Source organism: Thunnus maccoyii, chromosome 13 (genome assembly GCF_910596095.1).
Source record: "Thunnus maccoyii chromosome 13, fThuMac1.1, whole genome shotgun sequence".
Taxonomy (NCBI): Eukaryota; Metazoa; Chordata; class Actinopteri; order Scombriformes; family Scombridae; genus Thunnus; species Thunnus maccoyii.
In genome coordinates, this window is record NC_056545.1 from 9,208,990 (window position 1) to 9,218,480 (window position 9,491).

The 9,491-nt window shown below is 37.3% G+C and overlaps 2 long non-coding RNA genes across 4 annotated transcripts; one reads left to right on the forward strand and one right to left on the reverse strand.

Annotated features, from left to right (window-relative positions):
* The first annotated feature begins 732 nt into the window (after positions 1-732).
* On the forward strand, positions 733-7,110 carry LOC121910896. 3 transcript variants are annotated; one of them, XR_006099755.1, is made up of 3 exons: positions 733-2,287; positions 2,415-2,459; positions 6,231-7,110. It is a non-coding gene; the product is annotated as an uncharacterized LOC121910896 (long non-coding RNA). The 3 variants fall into 3 exon arrangements; XR_006099753.1 differs by having other exon boundaries at positions 733-2,459; XR_006099754.1 differs by lacking the exon at positions 2,415-2,459.
* On the reverse strand, positions 2,647-6,082 carry LOC121910895. Its single transcript, XR_006099752.1, has 2 exons — positions 5,048-6,082; positions 2,647-4,834 (listed from the first exon to the last, which is right to left on the reverse strand). It is a non-coding gene; the product is annotated as an uncharacterized LOC121910895 (long non-coding RNA).
* Positions 7,111-9,491: the final 2,381 nt, after the last annotated feature.

Genomic DNA, 9,491 nt, shown 5'->3' on the forward strand with positions numbered 1-9,491 from the left:
TAATATACAGTGATAAATGACTGAAAACTTAAAATTAAATATATTATTTTTGTTTGATATTGACAGCTGTTCAGGGGATTATTTATGGGGACAAAAACTTTGTTTTTTTTACTTCACTGAAAGGCTCAATGGTAGCCACACTTTACCTACCTTATCACTGTAAAGGTTAAACAAATCAAGTACAAAATATAAAATGTATATATACTACATGGTACCAATTAAAAGTTTTATTTTTAATTGGTGAAATTCTGCTGGGATCAGTATAATCCAGATTATTTTTAGGTCAAAGGTATCCTGATCCTACTAAAAAGTTTTCAACACATGCTGAAGGTTTGATCCAGATCAAAAGTAAGACTGGATTCGTGATCCAATTTCAGAATCCTATTTTTCCTTTGAGCAACCCGTTTTCAAGATTTGATCCAATCCGATGAAATCTGATCAGATTATTTATGAACAACTGGGCCCAGGAGTCACCTGACGCTAGTTTAGTTCAGAGTTGGAAGGTTTGTGAATCGTGCAGCTGAGGTCAGGACTTTCCCCACATAAATTCACCAGGTGTAATCATGTTTTTCTAAAGCAAGGTGGATGTGATGAGGTGGATATTACAAATAAGATGAGAGAATGTTTAGTAAAACATTGTTTTAGTTGATAACAAGCCGCACTGGTTGTGTGATTTTTGTTGTGTTTATACAGAGATTTGTAAAATGCGTTTATTAAGGTAACATTAATTATTTTTGTGACTAATTTCATCATTCTTTTCATTTACCTTGGAGTCAACATTTTATTTTGCTGTTTTCCTTTTATTTCATCCTTAGTTGTGATGCACCTTGTAGAGTCGTTTTAGATACGAGCTACTAACAAATCATTGATGACGTTTCTGAGATATCACTGCTGATGGTTTATGGGTCCATGTGATGAGTTAATAATATCAACGGTTTAAACTGCCGCGCGTAATGACAGCTGTTGAGGGCGTCTACATCCATTTATGGCTAATTATGGGTGTGGAAATGAGGGTTGTGCATGTGCGCCATGTTCCTCCATGACTTGAGATTTATAAAACAGAAGGATATGTACGCACGGTTTACAAATCTGACCAGAATAATGCGTCTGCATGTTTCTGTCTTTATGCATTTGGCCCCCGGAGTGCTGAGTGCAGTCACTGAGGTTACGTTAACTAGCTGTTTGATGGTCATTAAATCATTCCAAACTGTATCCTGCCTACTTGTTTAAACCACAGACATCTCATTTCATGTTTCTAAATACAAAAGATTGGTGTTAAAAGGAAACTTTGACGGAGCTGACGGCTTAGTAACAAAAGCAAAGTAAAAATAATGAAAAGTTTTGTTGATAATGCTAATTTACTTCTACCTAAGCAGAGTATTTTCACAGTGTGGTATTAATATTTGCTTTGTTAATTAGTCAAAAGATCTGTGTACTTCCCTTTTACCACTGCAAAGAGAAATGATTAAAATAAGGCAAACTGGAGGCTGCATGAGTTAAATCATTAAATCCACCGCTGGTCCTGGGACGTCTCTCCTCCTCGGCTGTTGGTGCCTCATTTCCATACTTAAAGATAAACCAGGCAGAACAACCACACTTGGGGAATAACAAGTGTGGTTGGCTGGGCATGGAGGGAAAAACAACTAATTTGTTTTCTCAGTACAACTGTTCCCCTCTAACATTTCCCCTGTAATGTCAAGTGACTGATCCAAACTGGATCCAAGGAAGGAATCCAAGAATCCATATGTGGTTTTCTTACTTTTACTTGTAAGACCAGAATGGTCGAGGACCTCTGATCGGATCTCTGTTCTCCAGAGGTCAGACTCACTGCACCTCATTATGCGTTATTAGTTTTATCATTGAAATATTGATTTCCTTTATATTTACAAGCCTTCCTCTGAGGATCTGGCTTTTCCAGTTCTGGAGATTCATCTTAACATACATGTCCCTCTGTGATGTGGCATCATTGACATGCTGACAGTTTCTTCACTTGGTTGTGTAGAGAAGAAATGAACATCAGCTGCTTTTATTCTATTCTCCTCTTCAGATCCTGCTGTACCTCATCTGGCCACTAGATGTGTTCATCCAGCTTTACTTTCACTGTTAATCATCCGATGCAACAACCTTTCTACACAGATGCCTCATTAGCCTCCCAGTACAGCAGGTTACCTTTGTTATTTGACTCACTGTTTTTCTAAGAGGGAAGTTTAGATTCTGAGCTGGTGATTTTCTGTTTGGTGGCAAACTTGTGGAAATTGTGGAGGGTCAGTAAACGCCACTGGAACAGGTCAGTCATGTTTTCATTTAAATATGGTGATTTGTCATAAATGATAGAGCATGAAGTTGCTGGTGTATTTGTAACATGTCTGACATTATTTTTGATGTTTCTCTTCCTCTCCATTGAGCCCATGAAGCATCTTATGAAGTTATCATGTGATCTTTGGAAGACCTCTTGTATGGTAATTGTCTTACAAATAATACTGTGCTTCTCTATTTATCCTCCCTCTGCTGTTGCAGTTACCTACATTATCCACATAGGATCTCTACATGTTCATTTAACATCATGTCCTTTATCAGAAATTAATGCTAAAACACTGATATTCCTCATTTGTAAGTACTGTTCAACCAACATACATCACACAGCGATCAACTCAGGACTCTGCTTTATTAAATATTCTGGTCATGAAGAGAACAAACATGTCTGACAGGTGTTGGAGTTACAGAAATCTCATATATTTGTTGATCCTTCAAAGCCGAGAAGCTTCAGCTCTGCAAACATCAACAGAGAATGTTGTTAACATCGACTCTCAGAACAAACCTTAATTAAATGGACTCCAAGTTTGGGGTTTGGATACAATACTCGCTGTGCTCTCTAAACTTCCCAGGTCCTGTTAGATAGACAGGCACCAGCAGAGGTTTCCTGTTTAAAAATGACACCAAATAAATCACAAAGTTGAACAGAACAGGCTTAGGACCAATTTTCCAATTACTCATTTTTGTGCGTGAAAAAACATTCTACTCATGATTTTTTGAAGGGAAAATACAGTGAAAATCAAAATTGAACATATACTGTTTACCTTGTGTGAGGCCGGCGTGAGAACCACAACACTACTCTGCCCTCCAGAAACTATGGTGTCCATATATTTACAGAAGTTTGGATATTTCAAATAATGACATGATTCACAATGCGTATATATATATATATATATACATATATGTGTGTGTAGATATATACCTGTTTAGCATGTTAGCATGCTGATGTTAGCATTTAGCACAGTGCTGTGACTGGGTACAGCCACACAGAGCTGCTAGCATGGCTGTATACTCTTTTTTTTGTTTGTTTTAGCCCAAACTTCACAACAATAAATTGAGTCTCATGAACACACAAATAAGAAAAATTTTAAAATAATTTCTTAGAATTTTAGCTACCGAATGTTTACCATAATTATCAAGATGTATATTATATTAAAAACAGAACATATTCAACAATTTAATGTCCATACCCCTCCTGACAAAGTGATTATAGAATGATGGATCAGCATTAAAAATTAGAGTAACTGAAAGAAAAGCAGTTTTTCTCATTAACATTTAAAGCATGTGCAGCATGTTGCTCTAAAACATTTGATTACATGTCAGATATTCTGTAGATGGTGTTATGGTGACATAATGTCCCATATACCACGAAGCAGTATCTAAAAATCATATAACGGATAATAAATGTGAGCAAACAACAAAGCAGCTTCAGCCACCAAGTTGTCTCTCATATAAGAGATAAAATGCAGTGATTCAAGTTGAAATTTAAAGCCCTAAATGTTAATTTAAAAGAAAAGACCTATAAGATAAAACGCCATGCAATGAAACTTAAAACTGAGTGTCAATGCATCGTGTTTGTTGGGCTTTTCTATGATTATACAAGGATTTGTACTGGACAAAATTAATCCTGCGGAGGTCCTTGTAGTTTCGTTGTTTGTTTTGTATATTTGAGCACAAACCTGGTTGAAAAGTAAACAGAATCAATATTGATATGGGTTTACGGGGATGGTGCGGAACTCACAGATCACTGATACAAAAGCAGGATTGTTCTCTTAAGTTTAATGACACTCTGTAATATGGTGACAATCAGTGTGTGTCAGTGATTGTCAGGAACTTGTGTCCTGCTCTGTGTGTTGCTACAATAGTTCAGATTGAGGGACTTAAATAGATATCTGATTTGAGTGCTTATGTATTTGCTGCTGTTGACCTGCAGAACTGTGTAAAAGCCTTAAAGATTGGTAAAATCTATATACTGCAAACACAAACTGTGCATAACGATGGGTTAGTCTGCTGAACTCGTCATAAATATCATGTTCCTACACTACTGGACACAAAGCAGCATAGAAACACATAGAAAACACTCTCAGTGAATTTGGTGCAGAAGGTGCAGAGCTGACTGATTGTGTTAACGTTAGGGGAGTCCAGTTAAGCCAGTCCAGATATACTCCAACTGGTTTGCAGCCAGCAGGGGGAACGGACTCGGTCGGTTGTTCCAGAGAGGTAATTGGTTTTTTTGCCAAAATACCAGGATATGGGGTTAGATCCAAGCCCAGTAAGCAGATTATCTCCTTTCTTGGCAGTTCCTTCATATATATAACACCTACACCATTTAAATAACCCTCACTCAACTGTACTTCCCAGTAACAACGCCCAGTCAGGGCCCCTCTCTGCCCAGCGCCTGAGGAGGACAGTCAAACCTCTCTCTGGGTCTGCCAATCTCCACATGTCGCCTTTTTGTTTCCCTCAGGAAGAGCGAGGTAGCCATTTGTTGTGTTTGGGTCCAGCGTGAGATCACAGGCATCTGATGGAGAGACCAAAATACAATCTGTCACCAGTATTCTTCATCGCCATCTATTGCCATTCACAAGAACATTCAACCGTAGTAAATGGGACTGTGTTTGGTTTGATTTATATGCTATAATGGTTCATTCATTTAAATAGCTTCAATGTTCATCAGCATGTGTGTAAGAAATGCTCAGAGTGGAGCCTGTGATGCAAACGCATTAAAATGTACTTAAACCAGATGAGATCACTGTTGTCACTTATGGTCTCCACAGGAAGGAGGTCAGGCTGTGAAATGGTAGATGCTTCCTCTTGTATTTTCTCATTTTCTAAAGCTGCTGTAAAGAAAGAGACTCTGCTGCTCTTCAGGGCTTTGAAAAGACGCGCTGTGTTGTTTGAGTGACGATCTCGGGCCTTTTTAAGTCGTGTGAATGTAGGTTGTTGCTCAACTCATTAAGGAAGGGTTCAGCAGTTCCCAGGGAGGTGAAAGTGAAGCACAGAGTGCTCTACACCTGGAGCAAGAACCTTTGCATCCAACGATGTTTATATTCTCCTTTAAACCCCACACAGCTCCTAATGACATTAATTTCTCTCTCTTTATCAGACATCCACTCGCTTAATCTTTCATGACTCAATGGTGACTCGTCTCTTATCATCAAAGAGTTTTTCCACCAAGCTTTCATCTTCTTCACCTTGCTCCGATAGAAGGAACTTTCTCTTTCATGGTTTCCTGGAGTTCAGATGCGTCATCATTGCACAGACTTTTTGAAACTGCTTATCTTTTTTCTTGATCTGTGAGAATTTCCCTACCATTTTTTTATTCCAGAGGATCATTGCATCTCATTTCTATTTCCCCTCACATCTTCTAGGGCCTTTTTCAGCTTTTCTGATGAGTCCAGTGCAGATGTCACTTTTCAGCTCTGCAGCCTTGGAATCCAAATTCTTTAATGGCCTCCCAGAGTTTCATTGGAACAGATCTCCCTTCACTTTTAATGCAGTAGTCTTGGAAGTTGCTGGCGGGTCTTCACCGACTCTTCAAAAGTTGTTGGGTTGCTTTCAAGGATAAAGTCCCCATAAAATTGGCAGGACAGATTTTTGACCAGGGATTTTTCTGTATCACTCAGTGTGAAAGAGGCTTTCCCCTCCACACTGAGAGAACGATTCTCCTTTAACGCAGCTTCAAAATTAACCCTGGATGTCCTGAATGTTGCCAGACTGTAACCTGTCACTGTCAAATACAAAGAAAGCATTCAGCCCATAAAGGATCGCTATGTTGCCGAGCTCTTCAAAATCTCATCCACTACTTGCATGTTCTTGGCTTCCAGAGGACTCGTGGACAAATGTTTGAAGGTGGTTGTAGCTTTGTCCTGAAGTGTTAATCTGTTTTGAATCTTGAATTTCTTCTTGTCATTCAGATACTTCGCAGATCCTCCGACTTCAACCGGTCCACTCAGGAAACCGGCTTTCATAGAGGCTTCAACATCCAACACAGAAGACTTTTGTTCTTGGGAATCAGATGTAGTCATTAGAAACTCACTGCTTTATTGTTTTACTATCCCACAGTACGGTATCTACAGACAAATGGAAAGAATAAATATAATCTGTTAACAAAAAAACAACAACAATTCTGTAACATTTGCAATGCATTGTTGAATTTGATTTGAGGAAGTCTGCAAGATGAATAACAAGACACTTGACATATCGTGTTTCTGTCCAATAGAATCTTTTGATAATGTCCATAATCCCAGCATTTGCTGTGGCAATCCAGATGTTAGTGTGTTTAAAATATTCCAACTTTTTTAAGGTAGTTATACTTGTTTTTGTTTTTTTACCAACGCACACACATAGACAACAGCTGCGATTCCAGCGTAATTATTTTCATTCTTGCTGGTATACTTTGTGTGTACTTGGAGGATTAAAAAGGATATTCATTCATATTCATATTATTCCCTGGTTGACCCTGGAATGTCTTCCTTGTGAGCTTCGACTTTTGCACGACATAAACAGAAACCATGTAGCCATGATGCACGCGCAAACACGTAGTTGAAAGCAGGTATATCAGCTGGCTAATTTTGACTAGTGTATTATCACCTGCACGTTGGCCAAAAAAATCTCTCCAATGTCTGTAATCTGCACAACAGTGTCTTTGTATATGGTGACAATGTGGTGTTTATATGTTTATATACTGATGTCAAAATGTGAGTTTGACCTTTTGATTTGTTTTCATCGCTCTCATTATCGGTGATCAGATGAAGAAGCCAAATGTGCAGGAGAATAAACAATTTGGATTATGTATATCTGTTGATTCTGTGCTTAAGATATCCTGAATATGAGCAAAAGTAAGAAAATATCCCTGGGATGTTTGTGTGCATGTAAACTCTGTGTGCTCAGGGGACAAATAGAACTAATGCAGTATGCTTTTTATTGACGGAAGTGATTACGTATGAGTCTTCATTGGTATTTTTTTTATTTTTTAAATCACATTATTTTCCTTTGCTTTCAATTTCTCCCCAATTCCCACCATTTTACCACTAAAAAAGAACATAAAACATTGCAAATTGTATTGCAACTTTTGATAAAAGGTGCTGCAAAATCAAGTATTTTTGGCCACAATTATCACAAAAAACCATCCATCAATACATCTGGATACTCATTGCTAAAATTAAGATGGATTGATTTTATACTTCCTGTACACACTGCTGTGAGCAGAGATGTTGACAAGTGATTACAGATTTTCCCTGTATTGTGGTTTACGTCACACATTACCTGTGATGTCATCATTTCGAGCGTCGTACGGTTTCCGTAAGGCGAACTGTCGGCCCGGCGCAGACACCACCATGTAATCTGATTCTTCAACCTAAAGGAACATTTTCAAAAACAGGGTTTAAACAAACAACACAGCATTTGATAGATTGATAGATATTTATTAGAAAACATTAGAAAATATCACTTTGGGCTTTGGGAAACAGTGACTGACATTTTTCACCATTTTCTGACATTTTATAGACCAAACAACTAATTGATTAATGGAGAAAATAATCAACAGATGAAATGATAATGAAAATAATTGCCCTATACAGCATATCCACCTTCTCATAAACTGAGTGTCTCTTTTGCTCAAGGAGAACGTTTGATATGGTGAAAAATATGAAAAATAAAATAATCATTATTAACTAGCTTCTACTTTGAATCTAATTAGTGGAGGCTGCGTAATAATTAAAGACTTTTTTAGTGGCTTATCATAATTGATTACATAACTAATACATTTAAAGAATTAAAGCTGATGAGTTGAATTAGCATTTAAATGGTTTTTAATTTAAATGATTAAATGAGCCAATTGTTAATCAGCTTTCATTAGTCTGTCTTCAAATGATGAATGAATAAATTAATTTTTTAATAAAGCATTTTGTTACTATTTGAATTTCCCTGATTATGTCAATGTGCAAACTGCAGCGGAGATGATTTCAGTCTGTTTGTAGCAAACTAAACAGGTGTCACTGATAAACACTAAGAAACTGACATCAGATTAGAAAACATGAAGAAATTGGAGTCAGTAACTGGGAGTCACCACCAGATAGAGCCAGAGCTTCATTACAGATGTTCTAATGAGAACTGTTCACCGTTTATTGGCACAACAACCTTTGATTCATTAACCAGTGGAGTCTGGTCATTATAACAATCCTCTGTACACATTTCACTACGTTTATTTGGTTCCATTGTGCCAAAAGTGAAGCTGAACACAGGTTGTGTCAAATCAGTACAATGTAAAAGTTCAACTTATAGTGTAAAAATAATAATAAAGTTTATTTTTTAACACTTGCCAAAATGAGCAATTACAAAATGCTTTATAAGAGCAAACATGAAGAGAACAAAAGACAAAATAAAATACCAAATACACAAATACACTCACAAAGTACTTTATTAAGAACCAATACAGCAGCTCTGCCATAAATTCTACTTTTAAGAAGCTTATATATTGTTGGTTTTTGTTGACAATGTCAGAAAGGTGATAATTCTACTTTATGCTTATTATTGAGGTAAAAGTGGGTGGTGGTGTACTTCAGTGCATTATACTGAAAAGTGTTCCTAATATTTTGTCCGCCCCATTAACAGACATGAAGGGGGTGAAATATTAGTCATATAAAGTCAGTTTTATTTATAAATCACAACAGAAGTTATCTCAGAGCACTTTTCACATACAGCAGGTCTAGACTTAAATCTACAGAGACCCAACAATCCTCCATGAGTGACGCTTCCCCCTTTAACAGCAAGAAACCTCAAACAGAACCGGACTCTAGGTGGACGAACATCTGCCTTGACCGGGTGGGTTGAGAGAGACACAGAGAAGCACAATAACAACAATAATATGAATAGAAATATGAAATATTTAATATTACTAAACTAGCTAACTGTATATAAAGTAGTGTAAACTAGCTCCACCTCCAGCAGCTACAACAGTAACATGTACAAAAACATGGAAGTAGTGTCAGACACACATTAGCAGAAGTGAAATCAACTGCTAATTAGCGCTGCTGTAAAAATATATCGTGAAAATATTTGGGGCATTTCTCTTTTGTCTGAAGGCAGTTTGACTTTTCTTTTTAGCTGAAGTAGACTTCTTCCTTTTGCTTTTTAGCAACAACCAGCCGTCATAAAGCAACGAGCAGATCTGTGTT